General features: G+C 45.6%; 1 protein-coding gene across 1 annotated transcript in view; it reads left to right on the top strand.

Annotated features, from left to right (window-relative positions):
* LOC147526224 (netrin receptor DCC-like) overlaps positions 1-21,618 on the top strand; it is a 572,075-nt gene that overhangs the window by 410,331 nt on the left and 140,126 nt on the right.

The raw sequence follows: 21,618 nt of genomic DNA, 5'->3' as shown, positions 1-21,618 counted from the left end.
AAATCTAATTGTTTTCCAAAAATTGCATTTCTTTATCTTAAATCCGGCACTTTCCTTCTTCAAAGAGTCTTAACGTGTCACCGATGAAGCTGTTGATGTTATTTCATAATACAATATCGTATGTGATGGGTGTTAATTGTTCTCGCTGCTTGTTGGATGCTATTTCTCAATATATCGTGAAAAATGTTGAGATTATTTCTTTTGGGTCTATTCCTTCTTGCCGTTTACTGGAACTATGTAAAGCTTTTATTGTGTAACTGATTTCAGTTTGGATGTGGAAGAGCTCACACTTCAGAGCGTGAAAGGCAGGCATGAAAACCCCACCCGTTGTGTCTCATCAGGATGTCCCCTTGGACGTGATCTTCAGAGATTTCTGTTTGCACAGCTACCAAAGAGTAGGAGCCCCAAGCTCAACTGACGAGGATAAACTGTCATTTAAGGAACATTTATGTAATTTCTAATTTGCTGGGAACGCTGAATACCTGTCAGTTTGATCTTTGTCTTCTACTGCTCCTTTTCACAACATCAAACATATATTCTGATTTATTTTTTGTTTGTTTGTTTGTTTTTTAACGCACCCGGCTCCAGTTACTTTAAAATTCCCACGTAGTTCCCAAAGGGCATTGGGTATCTTGGCGCGTCTTGTTCCGAACCTTCTGTGTTTACTTTTCCGTGCTTATTCTCAAGGCAAAATGTCACTGAGCAGCTGATAACGTTTTGTGACCTTTTGTGGTGCTCATTTACTTGGAACAAAAATAGAAAATGAGCTGCAGGGTTCAGTGCTGTGTGGGATGGCGCATGGATGCTCCTACCTTGGAGATGTGTTATCACGGTATCGGTACTTACAGATGGGGTAAGAGAAGATGGGCTGTGCGTCGTCTCACTCCGGTCCACCATTGTTAGAGGTTCCTAATCCCAGAGCACTAAATGTTGGAAGCCTTGATGAGATTATAATTTGCAGGTGTAAGTGCTGGGTTGAACCAAAATGGATTTGACGTGTTAATCTGAGTGTTTGGCTGAACTGTGTTGTGCAGGGGAGTGGGTCCAGAGGAAGCCACAAAGATGATCCGAGGGCTGGAGCACCTCTGCTATGAAGACAGGCTGAGAGAGTTAGGGCTGTTCAGCCTGGAGAAGAGAAGGCTCCAGGGAGACCTTCTAGCAGCCTTCCAGTACCTAAAGGGGCTACAAGAAAGCTGGAGAGGGAGTTTGGACAAGGGACAATGGCTTTAAACTGAAAGAGGGGAGGTTTCTATTAGATCTAAGGAAGAACTTCTTCACTGGGAGAGTGTTGAAGCACTGGACCAGTTACCCAGAGAAGTTGTGGCTGCCCCATCCCTGGAAGTGTTCAAGGCCAGGTTGGATGAGGCTTTGAGCAACCTGGTGTGGTTGCAGGTGTCCCTGCCCATGGCAGGGGCATTGGAACTAGATTATCTTGAAGATCCCTTCCAATCCAAACCCTTCCATGATTCCTAATCTTGTAAAAGGCTGCAATAACCCAGAATATTGTTTCTCCAGTCTGTTTTTTATCATGTTCTTGTTTTTCTTCTATTTTGGCAGCAGCCAGAATTAATTTAATTAAACACTTATTATTCACAAACTGATTAAATCCAAACAAATAACTAAATGTCTCTCATAGTATACTAACTGGATCCGAGTAGCACAGAGAAGAGCCCAAAGGCTGGCCTTGACACTTCCTAGAATTATTTAAATTTTTATCTCTAGTTTAATAAGATTTTTCACTTTTCACTATTTTTCTTTGGTGGTGGCGGCAGAGCTATTAATTTAATAATGTAACGGAGACGACCAAGCAAATGGAAGATGCTCGCTCTGAATGACTATTCTCACAATTATTGCTTAATATTGATGGCGTTGTGTGCCTGGAGACCTCGCTTGGGGCAGAATTCCTAACGACTCAGCTTCAAAAAAGATTTCGCTGTAAAACACAACGTAGAGACAAGGAAGAGGGCAAGTCAAGATGAAAAGCGGGCGGAACACGTAGGGTGCTGGCTCAGATTGTTAATTTTGAGATGGATGCTCACCGTTGGGTGGTTATTAGAAATAACCACAGCTGGCTTCTCGGTAGGAAATGTCAGAGAGTTGATTTTATGGGAAAAAAATGTATATAGAAACTTTCTGCCAAACTCGGAGTTGTTGTGGATGTTCTCGTAGAAACTGTTAAAGTGGAGAGAACAAGGAGATCTCCACTTTTCTGTAGCTGTGGGAATAAAAACTAAATATATTTATTCTTATTATGGGGGAGATCTGGTGGATTTAAATGCTTTTGAGCTGGTGTGCGATGGCCCAGCTGCTGCTGTGAGCTGGAAAACTGAGAGTTTGCTCATTTTGTCTTTTATTTGAGGAGACTTTAGTCTTCCTTTGAGCTTGTTCCTTCCACCCTTTTCGAGCACCAGCGTGAAGGCAACTGGGGGCTATTTGTGTATTTGTTTATTTCTTTACTTCCTCACTTTAAATGTTAGTGCAGTTTTAATTTCTCTAATTTTTTAGCTCCCTGTTCCTAATTAGCAAATCTGAAGTGCATAAATAGCTCTCATTTAACTAATTAAAGCTGCATGTACCTTTATTTTGTCTTCCCATTTTAAAATCCAGAGAAAAGTGACAAAGTAATTGTAAACTCGCTGGAGAAGCAGAATTCCTTTGGTCATACGTCGTAGTGATTTAATCCAGGGATGTAGTTCCACTGTTGTCTACTTAGAATTCAGTGAGGCCTTTGGCACCATCTCCCATGGCGTTCTCCTCGAGAAGGTGGTATTGGGTTGACAGTTGGATTCGATGATCTTGGAGGTCCTTTCCAACATTAATGATTCCATGATTCGATGAATGGGGATGAACTTCTGGGTTGAGTAGAAGACCTGGCTTAGACAGACGTGCTCTTCGACTGGTAAAAAACTAGCTGGATGGCTGAGCCCAGAGAGTTGTGGTGAATGGAGTTCAATCCAAATGGTGGCCGGTCATAAGTGATGTTCCCCAGGGCTCAGTTCTGGGGCCAGTCTTGTTTAATATCTTTATTGATAATCTGGATGAGGGAATGAGTGGTCCCTAAGTAAGTTTTCAGATGACATCAAGCTGGGTGGGAGTGTTGATCTGCTGGAGGGTAGGAAGACTCTACAGAAGGACCTGGACAGGCTGGATCAATGGGCCAAGGCCAATTGTATGAGGTTCAACAAAGTCAACCGCCAGGTCATGACTTTGGTCATGACAACCCTGTGCAACGCTACAGGTTTGGGGGAGAGTGAATGGAAAGCTGCCTGGCAGAAGACGACCTGGGGGTGCTGGTTGACAGCTGACTGAACATGAGCCAGCAGTGTACCCAGGTGGCCAAGAAGGCCAACAGCATCCTGGACTGTATCAGAAATAGTGTGGCCAGCAGGACTAGGGAAGGCGTTGTGCACCTGTACTCAGCACTGGTGAAGCTGCACCTCAAATACTGTGTTCAGTTTTGGGACCCTCACTACAAGAAGGACATTGAGGTGCTGGAGCATGTCCAGAGAAGGGCAACTGTCGTGGTTTTACACTGATCCAGCAACTAAAACTCACAGTCTCTCCTTCTCCAGTAAAGTAGAGAGGAGAAAAATATAATAAAGGGACTGAGGGTCGAGACAAGAACAGAGGGAGCACCCACAAACCATGGTCCCGGGCAAAACAGACTTGGCTTTCTTAAAAGCAAAACAATTTATTGATAGTTACTTAAAAGGACAAAGGGAAACAAAACCGGTTACGTGAGAGGATAAAAAGAAACAAAGCCAGATCTTAAAACCGACACCTTTGTTCCCCCCCCGCCCCACTTTCCTTTTCCTCCTGGCTCTACCTCTTCCCCCTAGCGACGCAGGGGGCAGGGACTGGGGGAGTGCAGGTCAGTTCATTCCATGCTGTTACTGCTGCTTCTTTCTTAAAGGAGGAGGAGTCCATACACCCTTTTCCCCTGCTCCAGTGGATCCCCTACCCACGAGGAAAAATCCACAAACTTCTCCAGCGTGAGTCCAGCCCACAGGAAACAATCCTTCCCCATGGATTGCCCCAGTGTGGACTTTACCACAGTCTCGGATTCTTAGGGAGTTGTAGCCACTCACTCCAGCGTGGGTTGCCACACAGACTCCAGATGCCTCTCTGCCTTGTCGTGCGTCCCAACACGACTGTCCTCAGGCTCAGGCATCTCCTCTCCACGGGCTGCGAGTGGGTCTCTGCTCCACACAGAGGGGGAGGAGAACCTCTCTCGACCTACTAACCACACCCCTTCTAATACACCTCAGGGTGCCATTGGCCTTCTTGGCCACAAGGGCACATTGCTGGCTCATGGTCATCCTGCTGTCCACCAGGACCCCCAGGTCCCTTTCCCCTGTGCTGCTCCCCAACAGTTCAGTCCCCAACTTGTACTGGTACATGGGGTTGTTCTTACCCAAATGCAAGACTCTACACTTGTCCTCGTTGTATTTCATTAAATTTCTTCCTGCCCAACTCTCCAGCCTGTCCAGGTCTCTCTGAATGTCAGCACAGCCTTCAGGTGTGTCAGCCACTCCTCCCAGTTTAGTGTCATCAGCAAACTTGCTGACCATGTGCTCTATTCCCTCATCCAAGTCATCGATGAATATGTTGAACAATACAGGTCCCTGTACCGACCCTTGAGGGACTCCACTGGATACAGGCCTCCAACTGGACTCTGTCCCATTGACCACTACTCTCTGGCTTCTATCCTTCAGCCAGTTCACAATGCACCTCACTACCCGATCATCCAGACCACACTTCCTCAGTTTAGCTGTGAGGATGCCGTGGGAGACACTGTCAAATGCTTTACTGAAGTCAAGATAGACCACATCTACTGCTCTACCATCATCCACCCACTGGGTGATGTCCTCATAGAAGGCTATCAGGTTTGTCAAGCACGACTTCCCCTTAGTGAAGCCATGTTGACTGCCCCTAATGATCCTCTTATCCTTGATATGTCCAGAGACAGCACCAAGGAGAAGTTGTTCCATTATCTTTCCAGGGATGGAGGTGAGGCTGACCGGTCTATAGTTACCTGGGTCTTCCTTCTTGCCCTTTTTGAAGATCGGAGTGACATTTGCTTTCCTCCAGTCCTCAGGCACCTCTCCCATTCCCCACGATTTAGCAAAGATGATGGCGAGTGGTCTGGCAATGACATCCGCCAGCTCCCTCAGCACCCGTGGGTGCATCCCGTCACGACCCATGGACTTAAGGATGGCCAGGTTGCTTAACTGGTCCCTAACCAAGTCCTCATCAACCAGGGTAGACTCCTCCTCTATCCTGACTTCCTCAGGGTTCCAGGCTCATCAGGGTAGCCTCCAGCAGTATAGACTGAGGCAAAGAAGGCATTCAGTAACTCTGCCTTCTTCTTATCCTCTGTCACCAGGGCACCCTCCTCATTCGCCAGTGGGCCTACATTGCTTCTGGTGTTAGTTTTATCTGCAATGTATTTGAAGAAGCCCTTTCTTTTGTCCTTGACCTTTCTTGCAAGGTTTAATTCCAAGGAGGTCTTAGCTTTCCTAGTTGCCTCCCTACATCCTCTGACAGCAGACCTATATTCCTCCCAAGTGGCCTGCCCCTCCTTCCATGATCTGTACACTCTCTTTTTCCACTTGAGTTTGCCCAACAGTTCCCCATTTAACCATGCAGGTCTCTTGGTACCCTTTCTTGACTTCCTACCTGTTGGGATGCACCGGTCTTGAGCTCGGAAGAAGAGGTCCTTGAAGGCTAACCAATTATCTTGGGCCCCTTTACCTTCCAGTACTCTGTCCCATGGGATTTCTCCTAGCAATTGTTTGAAAAGATCAAAGTTGGCCTTACTCAAGTCCAGGGTTCTAGTTCTGCTAGGTATTCTCTTCCTGCCACATGAGATCCTGAACTCCACCATTTCATAGTCACTACAACCAAGGCTACCCTTGACCTTCAGCGCTCCAACCAGACCCTCCTTATTAGTGAGAATAAGATCCAGCAGCGCTCCTCTCCTAGTAGGCTCATCCACCATTTGCATCAGGAAGTTATCATCAGTGCGCTGAAGGAACATCCTGGACCGTGGATGGCTGGCTGAGTAGGCCTTCCGGCAGATATCAGGATAGTTGAAGTCCCCCATGACAACCAGGGCCTGCATTTGCGAGACCACTGTCAGCTGCCTGTAGAAGGCCTCATCAACCTCCTCATCCTGATCCAGTGGTCTGTAATAGATACCAATAACAGTATCACACATGCCAGATTGTCCTTTAATTCGCACCCACAAGCTCTCAACTTGCTCCTGATCTGCCCCTGGACAGAACTCAATGCACCCTAGTTGCTCCCTCACGTAAAGAGCAACTCCACCACCTCGCCTTGCTGGCCTGTCTTTCCTGAAGAGGACATAGCCATCCATGACCACATTCCAGTCATGCGAGCTGTCCCACCAAGTCTCAGTAATTGCTACAAGATCATAACCCCCTGATCGAACACAGATTTCTAACTCCTCCTGTTTGTTCCCCATGCTGCGTGCATTGGTGTACAGGCATTTCAGAGAGCCAGCTGAGCACGCTGATTCCACCCTACGGGAGTGGGAGGCCTTATTCCCTGGCCCTAGTTTACTGAACCTAGTTATATCCCCCTCCCCCTTCAAACTACCTGAAAGGAGGTTGTAGCGAGATCAGTGTTGGTGTCTTCTCCCAGGTAGCCAGCGATAGGACAAGAGGAAATGGCCTCAAGTTGCACCAGGGGTCTTTTAGATTAGATATTAGGAAAAAATTCTTTACTGAAAGAGTGGTCAAAGACTGGAACAGATTGCACAGGGAAGTGATGGAGTCACCATGACTAGAAGGGTTCAAAAATAAGTGTAGATGTTGCACTTCAGGTCATGGTTTAGTGGGCATGGTGGTATTGGTTTGGCGGTTGGACTTGATGATCTGAGATCCTTTCCAACCTTAATGATTCGATGATTGCTTCTGGGTTGGGTAGAACACAACCAGTAATGTTCTCCTGGGGAAAGTTCAAAGACACGTAATTCATCTGAGGGTTTTTTTGTCATTTCTTTTGCATGTGTTTGTGTCTATACATAAAAAAACCCCAAAACCCTTCATGGTCATTACGCCCCATAATGTTTGCAGAATCATAGCACGAATCCAAATTTATGTAGTAGGCTGTCAAAGTAAAACGCTATTAAGTTTCATTGAATCAAAGAATCGTTTGGGTTGGAAGGGACCTCAAAGACCATCTAGTTCCAACCCCCTTGCCATGGGCAGGGACACCTGCCACTACACCAGGTTGCTCAAAGCCTCATCCAACCTGGCCTTGTTTCTCCTCCTCCCTCTTCAATTTTGGTCCCCACGTTGATTTCTGGTGAGAAGGTCGCAGATGCCAGACTTGCCTTGGGATGCCAAGAGATCGACCGTTCCATCAGGTTACGTTTAGCTTAGCTGCTTACAATCACTCTGCTGCTAAATGTACATGAAAACGTCCTATAAACACACCCTAAACCTTCCGAGGAATTGTTGCTGAGCCATACATCGTCCTTGTGTAGCACCGCTGGGTTCACTGGAGGATGAGGATGGGTTGGGCTCTTGATGATGAAGCAATATCAAGAGAGAATGTTTCTTTCAAGGCTGGAATAGACAGCTTGAAGTAGGTGTGATATATTCTGTTGAGCATCTTTTATCACGTGTGAAAGGTTTGGTTGGCACAAGAAGTATTTTTCCCCTGAATGAGCATTATTTATCATGCTCAGACTTGACGTTAGGAAGTGTTTCTTTACCAAGAGGGTGGTCAAACCCTGGAAGAGGCTTCCTGGAGAGGTGGTCGGTGCTCCGGGGCTGTCAGTGCCTTAAAAAGAGGCATTTGGATGATGCCCTTAATAACATCCTTTAACTTTTGGTCGGCTCTGAAGTGGTCAAGCACTTGGACCAAATGATCATTGTAGATCCCTTCCAACTGGAACTATTCTATTCTGATTCCGTTTCTATTCTAATCCTATTCTGTTCTAGTTCTCTTCTATTCCATTTCTATTCTATTCCTATTTTAGTTTTAATTCTATTCTATTCTACTTCTCTTCTGTTTCTATTCTAATTCTGTTTCTGTTCTATTCCAATTCTGGTTATATTCTATTCCTATTCCAGTTCTATTCTAATGCTATTCCTATTCTAATTCTAGTTCTAATTCTAGTTCTAATTCTACTATATTCTGGTTCTATTCTGATTCTAGTACTCTTCTAATTCTGTTCTATAATTATCCTTTATCTTGCCAATGAAATTTAAAACTGTCTAAGAAAGCAGCAGGGTTTGCAATGATCTGGCTGAGGATAGAGGACCTGTCTCCCATCCCGCTGATGGGGAGCCCCTCTGCACCTCCCCCCGGCCCCACGGGTGAGGTTCACAAAGCACCCATCCATCCTTCAGCTCTGACTGTGTCAGGTGCTGGGTGCCTTTCACAGCTACGAACTTTCTAGGAGCAGAGCCCATTCTGGACCCATTTTACAGCCAGCAAGACTGAGTCTTGAGAACCTTTTTCAAAGTGCAAAGTGCTAACAAAATTAGTAAGCGATGAGACACTTGTATGTAATGAAACAGTCCTGGCAGTACATTATTTTGGGAAAAAATTGAGGTAATACAAGCAAACAAACTCCACCTTTAGTACTGTTGACCAAAAAACACTTTCCAGGAAGGATGGTGAATCGCTAAGTGTAAAAAAGCCACGAGAGCTCCGCAGTGATAACAGCCGAGTAATACGTTTTAAATACTTGGGCTCACCCTTTTCCCAGGCTGCCCTGTGATATTTCTGTCTGGATTTTCATGTGGTGTTTGCAAAGCGTGAAAAACGTAGCGATCTATTCAATCAGTTGATGTTGGTAAAGCGCTGTGGAGCCTGAAGCTCTTGGCCATGGCAGGGGGGTTGGAACTAGATGATCTTTGAGGTCCCTTCCAACTCTAACCATTCTGTGATTCTATGATATACGTAAATATTGTGGCCATAGGGAAAAAGATGAGCCGTGAACTGGAAATTGAGATTGGATTCCTCATAAAGGAATCCATCTCAAATAAGGAGTTTGAAAGAACCAAAAAGGACAATAAGAATGACTGTCCCCTAGAAACAATGTATGTAACCTTTAAATATATTACTTATTGAGAAGATCGCAGATAAAGAGCTCTTTAACCTTTAAAACTCTTAATTCTAGGAAGGGACAGCAAGAAGCATTGCGCTTAAACCTTTAAAAGGAGAAAATTTGCCAAAACTCGTAGACCGATACCTTGTGATCCTCACTTTTAATTCTACCCATTTCGGAGATCAAAACCCTTTGTGGGTTAACAAAAACATCTCTTGAACTAATCGTGCTGAAAGATGTGTCGTCATCAAGAAAACGTTGGAATGACGCTCTTCAAAAGGCGTCTCGCAAGCGTGAAGAGCTGTTTATCTGGAGTATTCTGATAGTTTTTTGTCGGAATTTAAGGATATCGTCCACATCGGACACCTCACTGCTGAGTACATATGAAGTCTCAAAGGTGTCAAAACTGGACAGATGCATTGTGTTACAGGGTTGGATGAAACCTCGTTCGAGGTGATGAATGTTCCGGCCACCTTTCTGTTTCAGATAAATTTAGAGATACTATTAAGCAACTTAATGCACCCAGGCAAAACACAGAGTAGGAGCTCTGGGCAGATATTTCTTCATGAAGACTCGGTAGTTTCTGAACGGTGTAGCACGAGAGGTTTACCCAGAGACCAATAAAGCAAATTAATGAGCTATGACACTGATTAGGAGAGCTATATGTTCCTGGGGATCTCCAAGAGAAACAATAAAAAGACTAAGGAAGGAGAAAAGCAAGATCAGGAGGAACAGGCAGGGGAGCAGATAGCGTGTGCTGCTCTGTCTTTCTCGTGCCTCCAACCCAAAGCCAAGAAGAAGGAGCTGCTGGGCTAAATGCTGAGATTTGATTTTCCATGCTCAGGACAACATGATTTCTGTGTGTCTTTGGAAATCATAGAATCATGGAATGGTTTGGGTTGGAAGGGACCTTCAAGACCATCTGGTTCCAACCCCTCTGCCATGGGCAGGGACACCTGCCACTACACTAGGTTGCTCAAAGCCCCATCCAACCTGGCCTTGAACACTTCCAGGGATGGGACAGCCACAACTTCTCTGGGCAATCTGGTCCAGTGTTTCACCACTCTCACAGTGAAGAAGTTCTTCCTTAGATCTAATCTAAATCTCCCCTCTTCCAGTTTAAAGCCATTGCCCCTTGTCCTGTCACTACACGCCCTTGTCAAAAGCCCCTCTCCAGCTTTCTTGTAGGCCCTTTAGGTACTGGAAGGCTGCTAGAAGGTCTTCCCGGAGCCTTCTCTTCTCCAGACTGAACAGCCCCAACTCTCTCAGCCTGTCTGCACAGGAGAGGTGCTCCAGCCCTCTCATCATCTTTATGGCCTCCTCTGGACCCAAACCCTTCTATGATTCTAGGACCATGAGTTTGGCCATCGCAGGCTCCGTCCAAAGTGAAAAGAGAAGAGGGTGTTTAACGCCCGTTGACCTGGGAAGGCTGTCCGCTTTGCATTTTTACCCAGAAAAAAATATATTTGACCTGCAATATTTCCTCTGAGCACCTGAATGATGGCTTTCTTGAAAATCTAATATTTACACCGTCAGTAAAACTTCAGCCTTGAGCAGGGCTCAACTATTTCTTGTTGTAAAAACCTCTACGTTCACTCAGCCAGTTAATGCTTGGGCTGGAAAAAAAAAAGGAGGAGAAAAACCAATAGCTTAGAAAACTGCTGAGATAATAAAGAGGTTTTTCTGGTGCTGTGGCCACCCTTCAGTCTGTCCCATGGCCATCTGTTTGTCCCATGCTCTTCCAAGGACAAGCAGTCATCAACTCCAGGTCTCCTTTGCTCAGACATAGAAGGATTCAAAATCCTTCTGAAGAAAACCTTGACTTCTTGAGGGTCTTTGTGTTGTCAGCCTCCAAACCCAGAAGCAGGTTGGCACAAATGCCTCCGTCCCTTCCAGGAGACACATTCGGATGCTGCACGTCGTTCCGTTGTTCTAATATTTCCTTTTACTCCCTTAAGAGATCCTTCTCCTTTTGCAATCAAGCAGTTAGACTGACAAAATAATTTAGAATCATAAGCAGCGCAAACCTCTTCCTAAATCTATTTCTCCTTAATTTGATGTGTCGTAGTAAACAGTTTATTCATTTATAAATATGTTCCTTCGAAATTACCGACATAACATTAGTCCTGATAAGCGGAACGTCGTTTTTAATATTAAATAAAGCGATTGAATTTAGCAGAGCTGCCTCTCTCCTCAATGAAATTTATATATATGTGCAGATAGAAAACGGCGATACTCCAAGTTGAGAGCTTGAAGGTGGTGGGTTTGTATCTGTTGTGTATAAGGAAACGGTGGAGAAACATGTTTTGTGCAGGTTTCTTGGACGAGTTGAAGGAAACGAGAAACTTTGCTTTGTTTGAGAGGAGACGGGAAGACAAATCACTCACCGTGAATCCTTAATTGTCTCTTAATTTGGTTGGCGCCAGTTTAATTTTTGCGATGCTGCTGGATTTTATTCTGCGTTGCTTTCTTTGATTTTCAGACCTCTGTGCTCTAATGCCTTTTCTGTAATTGTTTTGACAAGGGAGCATCTTGTAATTAAAAGAGGAAAAAGAACAGCAGGGTTGTAAAAGAGAGTAATGCAACTATTACAGCTGAAGAGACAAATAAGACGGAGCATCATAACACAGGCAAGACCAGATGGAAGCAACATACCAGAACACAACCATGATGGAGGTCGGACTTGCTTTTGGCATCTGGTGCTGCTCTGGCAAATTAAGGGTGCTTTGGGCTTGTGGATTTTTAGGTCCAATGGTCCTGGATTTTTAGGTCTTGATGTTATATCTCAAAAGCGTTGAGCTTTGGAGATAGAATGTCAGGAACAGGTCAGCATGATAGACGGCAGCCCCGAGAGCTGCTCGGTGCCGGCAGCACCTAACCGTGGGCTGATCCCGCTGGTCAGTGTTGCAACTTGATTTGCTCCTTTTTTAAGTCATAAAATCATGGAATGGTTTGGGTTGGAAGGAACCTACAAGATCATCTAGTTCCAACCCACCTGCCATGGCCAGGGACAACTTCCAATAGACCAGGTTGCTCAAAGCCTCATCCAACCTGTCATCAAACCATAGAAAAGCAGCCAATGCTTGCCAAAGTCATCTCCCCTTTTCATCTTCCAGGCTCTAGAATGAGGGAATGACACATTTTTATGATGACGTTCAGACCCATGAAGTAGAACCAGACTTCTCACCCCCTCTCAGCTCCACACTCTTCCCATCTCCTCCCACCTGATGGGCAACAACAGTTTGTGGTCATGTCTGTATGTTGTCACTTTTATTATGTTAGAGTGTCCCTGAGCGCTGCTGCTTGTCTTCAGCATCTCATCCTAGAGCCAAAACCACCCCAAAGGCTGCCAAGAGCTGCCTCCATGCAACATTTTAGTATGGAACATCAGCAGAGCTTGAGAGCCTGATGCTTTTCCAGCATCACGGATATTATATTACAGATTTTGGTTAGATATAAGGAAGAAATTTTTTACAATGAGGATGGTGAAACACTGGACCAGGTTGCCCAGAGAAGTTGTGGCTGCACCATCCCTGGAAGTGTTCAAGGCCAGGTTGGATGAGGCTTTGAGCAACATGATCTAGTGGAGGGTGTCCCTGCCCATGGCAGGGGGGTTGGAACTAGATGATCTTGAAGGTCCCTTCCAACCCAAACCATTCTATGATTCTATGATTTCAACAGTTTCTGTACTTCGGTTTTCAAAGCAGTTGAAATTTTTAGCTGAAATTTTCTGGAGGAGTTCAGCCTGAGACAGTTATCTTCACCAGTAATGAAGGAAATTCAGCCCCACAAGTTTCGCCTGCTTCAAAATCTGCTGTCGCAGAGGTTTCACTGCTTCGTCTGCAGGAGTCATTGCTCCTCCAGTTATTCCGTCCCATTTTTCTGCTCACTGTCAGTTCCTTTACCTTCCATTTGAACGGTACTGCTCCCTTCCCATATCCTACAACAAACTTTGGGAAGTCTCATCCATATTCATAAGTTTATTTTCAGCACGGCTGTTCCGCAGCTCCTCTTATGTGTTAATTCGCTTTGACATCTCTGTGAAAGTTCTCCTGAGTTTCCAGCTGTTTAAAAACCTTGTCGGAGCCACTATGTGCCACAGTTGAGCGCGGAGCCAAAATACGATTTCAGGGTTGTAAAAAAAGAGTGGAAACATTGTTGCACTCAAGTACCCAACGTAATATTTCCCGTTTGTCCTTTGCCATAAAGAGGAACAGAACCCAAAGCAGAGTGAGAGCACGGCCAAAAAAAATGAAGTTTGCCAGAACAGCTGCTGTGCTAAAAAATACATGAGTAAAATGTTATTTTCTTAAGTTTTTGGTCGGGGCTCACCATATTTCCCTGGTAAAGATGAATGTTGTCGGAAAATGAATAGACGTGCCGTGTTTTTTGCTCTTATTTATTTTTTGAGGTGGATTGGCAGTAATAAAGAACAGTGGAGGTGGTAAAGGGAGGGTTTGTTTTACATGCCGTTCTGCTCTGCGCCGGCCTAAGGAAGGGGCTGGGAATATCTCATGGGTACAGAGGGGTCCATCTCTGCAGGTGATGGTGCCAGGCAGCTTTCACCTTAGTCGTCTTTTGAGCTTCATAAGTTTTTAGAATTAATTGAGAATTTCCAAAGGGACCTTGACAGGCTGGAGAGGTGGCTCTGTGCAAATCTCATCAAGTTCAACAAGGCCAAGTGCAAGGTCCTGCACATGGGTCGGGGAAATCCCAAGCACAAGTACAGGCTGGTTGGAAAATGGATTGAGAGCAGCCCTGAGGAGAAGGACTTGGGGGTGTTGGTTGAGGAGAAGCTCAACATGAGCCAGCAATGTGCGCTGGCAGCCCAGAAAGCCATCCGTGTCCTGGACTGCATCCAAAGCAGCGTGGGCAGCAGGTCGAGGGAGGGGATTCTGCCCCTCTGCTCTGCTCTCATGAGACCCCCCTGCAGTACTGCCTTCAGCTCTGGGGTTCCCAACACAAGAAGGACATGGAGCTGTTGGAGCGAGTCCAGAGGAGGGCCACGAAGATAATCTGAGGGCTGGAGCACCTCTGTTCTGAAGCCAGGCTGAGAGAGTTGAAAAGTTGGAGAGGGACATTTGATAAGGACATGTAGCAATAGGACAAGGGGCTTTAAACTGAAAAAGGGGAGATTTCAATTAGATCTAAGGAAGAACTTCTTCACTGTGATGGTGGTGAGGTACTGGACCAGGTTTCCCAGAGGAGTTGTGGATGTCCCATCCCTGAAAGTGTTCAAGGCCAGGTTGGATGAGGCTTTGAGCAACCTGTCTAGTGGAAGGTGTCCCTGCCTGTTGCAGGGGAATGGATGGTCTTGAAGGTGTCTTCCAACCCAAACCATTCCATGATTCTATGAAATAGAAGCAGAAAATAATATTTTGTTTGGGAGAGAGTTCCATTCAAAACTGAATTTTGCACATCTCCGTGCTCCCCGAACCTCTTTAGATCTGGGATTAAACGTACCCTGTTCATAATGTTTAGATGGGAGGCTCTGCGACAAGCCGGCATACCACAGTGAGAAGGTGGCACAACACAAATACATATTCCCGAAGCTTATTCCTGTGCTGTAGCACTTTGAAATTCCTGCTTTTTTCCCCATTCATATCAGTAGATGAAGCATATGAAACAAGCTCAACCTAAATGACATGTCCTTTCAAATAACTGGCTGCGGTTATTTCTTCACTCATGAGGACAAAGCTCTTTTTTTCCACCGAAACACAATAAAATAATCCATCAGAAATTCGGGAATGGTTCATCTTAAAAATTTTCCAAGTCAGGATCCTGCTGTATGATCAAATAAACACAGAAAGTAATTAAATCTGGGGCTTGGTCTGAGCACTTGTGGTTCAAGGTGTGAGATAATTCGGATGCCTATCTTGCTTTGATTTCCGATGGCTTGTAATGAGTCCTAAGATTTCTGCAGCACTGGCAGAGTTTTTTAATTGGATTTTATTTTTATTGCATTATTTAGTATGGGGAAGAAAAAAAAAAAAGACAGCAAGTGCTCGTGCTTCCCTTATTTTCTTTAGCATTTCGTGACATCATACTTTAATTGCCTTTTTTATGCAGAGATATACTCTGGCAATATGATCTTTTATCCCTCCTCAAACATATTGGCCCGGTGCCGTTTTGAAAAAAAAATTTCACTTCTGCATTTTGATGGTGGAGTGGAGAGATTTATACAATTTATGACATTTTCTGTAATTATTTTTTTTATTACTGTACAAAGGAATGCATGCAAAAATTTTTTTTAAAAAAACAAAATTACTCCATAGTGGTGAAATTCTTCCTGTCTTTCAGCATGGGAATATAATTGTTAGAAGCACTTAGTGGTGTTCAATACCATTTACCCTTCCCATTCTCTTTTGTCTCCAGTTCCTTACGTGTAGTTTCATAGAATTGGTTGGGTCGGAAGGGACCTTCAAGACCATCTAGTTCCAACCTCTCTTCCACGGGCAGGGACACCTGCCACTAGTTTATTTCTTTAAAACCACGTACGATGCAGGGTCATGATATAATGCCAAAATTACTTTGTTTTCTTGCCCGCATCATCATCAATGAATAGCCAACGATATGGTAATATAAGATAAAATTATTTTAGAAATACCTTGTACTATTGCAATCCTCATCTCTTGCAAACACTCAACGTTCCTGAGATGCCGTTATGCAGGAAAGTACTGAACGGATGGTGCAGGGCTGTTAAGGAGGACATTGCATGTGTCATGCAGACCTTTTTGGGGATGGACAGATTTATTTGTCCATCTCAATTTCTGTTTCTCAAAGTCTGAGGTGCTCGTAGAAGCAGATGAAATTATTGTACTGATCAAAGCTGTTGGGGAGGGAAGGGTGGATACAGAGATGTAGCGTGTCGTTAATGTCAGCAGCTCTGAATGAATAAGATGGTTGAAAGCTCTGGCTGCCTTTTTCAGTGCCTGCTCACCCATGGGTGCACCCTGCCAAAGCCTGGGGTGAGCAATCTTGGGCCTGTGCAAACCTCATGAAGTTCAACAAGGCCAAGTGCAAGGTCCTGCATGTGGGTTAGGGCAATCCCAAGCACAAGTACAGGCTGGGTGGAGAATGGATTGAGAGCAGCCCAGAGGAGAAGAATTTGGGGATGTTGGTTGAGGAAAAGCTCACCATGAGCCGGCAATGTGTGCTGGCAGCCCAGAAAGCCAACGGTGTCGTGGGCAACTGTCGTGGTTTTAGGCTGATCCAGCAACTAAAACTCACACAGTCTCTCCTTCTCCAGTAAAGTAGAGAGGAGAGAGAAAGAGAAAAAAAAAAAAAAAGAAAAAAAGGGACTGAGGGTTGAGACAAGAACAGAGGGAGCACCCACCAACCATGGTCCTGGGCAAAACAGACAGGGCTTTCTCAAAGCAAAACAGTTTATTAATGGTTACTTAGAAGGACAAAGGGAAACAAAACCAGTTACTCGAGAGGACAGAAAGAAACAAAGCCAGATCTTAAAACCGACACCTTCCCCCCCTCCGCTTTCCTTTTCCTCCCGGCTCTACCTCCTCCCCCCAGCAGCACAGGGTGCAGGGGCTGGGGGAGTGCAGGTCAGTTCATTCTGTGCTGTTACTGCTGCTTCTTTCTTAAAGGAGGAGTCATCCTTACACCCTTTTCCCCTGCTCCAGTGGATCCCCTACCCACGAGGAAAAATCCACAAACTTCTCCAGCGTGAGTCCAGCCCACTGGAAACAATCCTTCCCCACAGATTGCTCCAGTGTGGGCTTTACCACAGTCTCGGATACTTAGGGAGTTGTAGCCACTCGCTCCGGCGTGGGTCGTCACGCAGACTCCAGATGCCTCTCTGCCTTGTCGTGTGTCCCAACACGACCATCCTCAGGCTCAGGCATCTTCTCTCCACGGGCTGCGAGTGGGTCTCTACTCCACCGAGGCCGTCCTGGTTGCAGGGGGGCCGCCTGCTATCTCACCATCAGCCACAGGGGAAACTCGGCTCCGGCACACCTCCTCCCGCTCCATCCTCACTGACCTGGTGTCGATGCAGCTGTTTCTCTCAGATCTCAGTCCTCTCCAGGTGGACTCAGCCCAGTGGGCACCCTGGGAGTGGGGTGCCCCGAGTTCCCCAGCTGGCTCCGCCACCGCCATTCTTCATGGGCGGTGCCGGCCCGACACAGGCAGCCGCCCGGCCGGGAGCCAGGGAGCGGGAGCAGTGTCCTCCTCCCTTCTCTCCTCGCTCCTGGGCAAAGCACCTTTTCTGGTTCCTTTGTCCTGACTTAAATAGGGCAATTCGCAGAGGCGTCCTATTGGCTCAACCCCGAGGGGGATGGCAGTCTGATCTGGTGGTCAGAACTAAGCCTAACCCGGTTCCAAAACCGGGGAGGTCACAGGGAGCAAAACCCCTCTCCTGCCACCAGAACCCCCACCCCCTCCACATCAAACCATGACAGCTGCATCCAAAGCAGCATGGGCAGCAGGTCGAGGGAGGTGATTCTGCCCCTCTGCTCTGCTCTCCTGAGACCCCACCTGGAATACTGCGTTCAGCTCTGGGGTCCCTAATAGAAGAAGGACATGGAGCTGTTAGAGTGGGTCCAGAGGAGGGCCACGAAGATGGTGAGAGGGCTGGAGCATCTCTCATCTGAAGCCAGGCTGAGAGAGTTGGGGTTCTTGAGCCTGGAGAAGAGAAGGCTCCGGGGAGACCTTCTAGCAGCCTTCCAGTACCTAAAGATTCTACAAGAAAGATGGAGAGGGAGTTTTGACAAGGGTGTGTAGTGATAGGACATGGGGCAATGGCTTTAAACTGAAAGAGGGGAGATTTAGATTAGATCTAAGGAAGAAATTTTTTACAATGCTAGTGGTGAGGCAGTGGCACAGGTTGCCCAGAGAAGTTGTGGCGGCCCCATCCCTGGAAGTTTTCAAGGCCACGTTGGATGAGGCTTTGAGCAACCTGGTGTAGTGGCAGGTGTCCCTGCCAATGGCAGGGGGGTTGGAACTAGATGATCTTGAAGGTCCCTTCCAACCCAAGCCATTCTATGGTTCTATGATTTGTTTGTTTGGGGATTTTCATACATTCCTATCTTCTAAAAGGAAAAAGCCCTGGAATTCTGTTTGTAAAAAACTCAATTGTTAAATGTTGCGGCCGAAGACGGGGAAGCAAGACGCATCAATATGATGAGTAAAAAGGCTTCCGCTTTATTCTGTGGCACTGCTCTTTTTATAGCATAGCTCGGTTCTGTACATGCCTTCATGCGTTGTACTTAGCAAGTTAATTGGTCTAGCACTACTGTTCACGCGACAAGCACGGGTATGATACACACTGTGATTGGATAGAGATTTCTACGTTTGTTACAATATTTTAATATTTTTGCAGTTAGTATGTTTTGCTCAGAATCTTGTTTTTCATAGTTTCATCCTTCTTGTTTTTCCCAGGGACAGTGTGTTTTTCACAGCTTCAACCTACCTTCTTATCTCAAGGACAGTGTTCTTTTTATATTCGCTGATACACATTCCTTACTGTTAACACTTGGGCTGCAACATCTCCCCCTCTTTTTTCAAAAACGGCGTGCGCTATAGCTGACAAGCGTTGGGTCACACATTGCATTAAGCATGGTCCAAAAAGCAAGAGAAAGCCTAACAACAAAAGAGGCCCCAAGCACGTTTTGATGAGATCTCTCACCCAACCATCTATTCCCCAGGAAGTCAACCATCCATCGATGCCATCTACCTCTTTCAAGGCATGTAGTTTGTCCTTTAGTTGTTTAAGTTTTTTATGCACTGACTTTCCTGGACCTGTTAAATTCATACAACACATTCCTTCAATCTCTTCGCAACCATGCCCATGGGCTAAAAGCAAATAGTCAATCGCTGCTCTGTTTTGCAATACTGCATGATTGACACTTTCTACATCTTTCGTTAATTCATCTAGAATGCTGGATGTTAAGCTTATCTCGTCACAAGCCCAGCAACCTAGTTGTTTTGCTAAGGTGAGCGCTTTTGCTGCTGCTAACCCTGGGAAAAGTGTGGAGGCAGCTACTCGTCCAAATTCACTCCAAAACGTGGGATTGCCTACACTGCTACAGTCTAGATCATGTAGGCTTCTTTTTCTCCTGGTGTGATTTTCACTCCATTTTCTTAATAGGGATATATTAGGATGGAATAAGGCTAGTTGGCCTAAATAACAAGGACTTCCTTGTGGTTGTTTTGGAATGCCATTCCATGCCCTGTCTCCACAAATTAAGAAAATTCCTTCGGGCAACCTTCGAGGTTCAGTAATGTTGCTGCCATTGCAGCTCGAGTATAGAAAGCGAAATACGATGCGCTGTCAAGATTAGAATCTAAGGTTGCCCATAGTTTCCTGTTTTTATTCAAGTTGTTTGGGTCTAATGGCAAAAATGAAAACCATCCTCCTATTTTCCCAGCGGTAGTGTTTGCATGCATACTACCAAGCAGGTCTAGTTCTTCTAGATTAGACTGGAGGGAAGCATTAAGTGCATGAATAAGCCGGCATTGTACTGCTCCGTCATACTGTTGAGGGGTCGCTCTATAGATCGTTGTGGTATTGAAGTTGCTATATGTTAGGTTAGTGGTGTTTACTAGCCCTCTAAAGGCTGCCACTTTCCATGTTGGTACTCCTATGAGAAAGGTACGGAATGGGTTTCCAATACCACCCAGGGCTAGGCAAATTGATGACTGGTTTGTTTTGTTAGCAATGGTTACCCAAATGTTGTCTCTCGGGCTGATGGAGTTGATTCCATAGGTCATTTGGCACCAAACTAAGATTCCTATTACTATAGGTATTGTCTTACCAATAAACTCCTCCATCCTTGTCATGATGTCTACACTGCTTCTGATATCTGGTACCCATCACTTGTGTCTTTTGTGCTACTTCTACAACAGTCAGTAGTTTTTGTAACCTAAAGGCTGCGTGTGCTAATATAGCTTCTTCTGCACTTTCAAACAACGCAGTTAACCTTTGTCGTGAAGCGTTCTCTATTTTAAGCCAAGCAGCGAGTGCCTGGTATGGGTTAATATCTAAAGCGCGTCTACGATCTGCACAGCCTTGCACTGCGTCATGTTGCGATTCATGACATATGCGACTACAACCTCCACACTCTATAGTTATAACCTGTAAATTTCTACATCTACACCTACAGTGCGTTAGCGGGTATAATTTTGCAGCTTTGCGCGTGCGTATCAGACTACGGATAAAGGCAAAATCTATCTCATCTGGATCAGAGTCGTCTAATATGTTCTTTGGAAGATTTAGCACTTCTTCTATTCTTCTGCAGAGAGGTCCGAGTCTTTGGGAACTCCTGGATTGCCTCCGCCTTCGCCTTTCAGTTCGCGCGTTGGGGGACATCTCCCCCTCTTTTTTCAAAATGGCAGCGAGTCGCTTTACATCTTGATGGCGCCGTTCAACAATAGCCTGACCCGTACTGTTGTACGGAACACCTTTTCTATGTTCAATTCCCCAATCTGCTAAAAATGCAGCACATGCTGTTCCTGCGTATGCAGGAGCATTGTCTGTTTTGATGACTTGTGGTAAGCCAAGGGCAGCAAATGCTGAAAGCCAATGTTGTTTTACACATCGGTGACGTGGATATGGCGCAGTGGACCAAAGGTGGGAAACTCAGTTACATCAGTTTGCCACACTCCTCTTGGTTGCAATCCTCGAGGGTTGGTGCCTTGCAGCGACGATGGCACGGGCTTGTGCTCGCGACAGTGCAAACTCTTTCTGAAGAGGTCGAGCAGATTGGTGAAAAAATTTGTGTGATCGATCAGTGACAGCGTTGCCCCTTTTTTTTTTCTTGCACGAATAAAACTCTGTGTAGGAGACCGGCAATTTCAGTTACTAGCATATTGTTTTGGTACAGCCTTGCAAAAGCAGTTTCTAGTATACTACTTCCCTTTCCGAGGGCCTTACTATTTCCACTATACCCAAGATTTCGCTGAGCAGGAGGGTGTCAATCGGCAGGGTCGTTGTGGAGAAGGGAGGCAGGCACGGCACCTTCAGGGCGTCCCCTGTTTATCTACACAGTGTGCTCTGCAGCCTCCCTCAGCTCCGCTCTGAGCCATCTCCTTTCACCCTTAGCAGAGTCTACGACAAAGGTACTGACACGGCGTTGCCGCACGCGTGGCCAGTGCGCGCAACAAGGCTGCCCAGTATGTGCTCTGCCGGCTAACAGCGGTTTTTGCGAATCGCAACATGTTGTTCAATAACAATCCTCCTAGCTTCTCTTTTCAAAGTTACGTGCTTACAACTAAGTCCAGTTAGTAATTCTTTGTCATTAATTTGGTACCAGTTAATTCTTTTCCTTCCAGTAGCTACGGGTGGAATCCATACACTTTCCGATCGGAGAAAAGACACAAAGCATATATACAAGCAACTTTCACACACGTAATATACCTAACAATGAGAAACATAAGAACAGTTGATATATTAACATGAAATCTTCTATTACAAGTCTGTCCATTTGAACCATTCTCTTCATTCGGTGTTTCTGTGATCTCTGCTTGCTCTGCTAATTCTTGGATCTACCCTTCTCTATTTGTAGTTTCAAAAGTCC

This window comes from Tauraco erythrolophus, chromosome W (assembly GCF_009769465.1).
Source record: "Tauraco erythrolophus isolate bTauEry1 chromosome W, bTauEry1.pri, whole genome shotgun sequence".
In the NCBI taxonomy this organism is placed as follows: domain Eukaryota; kingdom Metazoa; phylum Chordata; class Aves; order Musophagiformes; family Musophagidae; genus Tauraco; species Tauraco erythrolophus.
The sequence above is the reverse complement of the archived record's forward strand: the minus strand, read 5'-3'. Positions and strand labels throughout refer to the sequence as shown.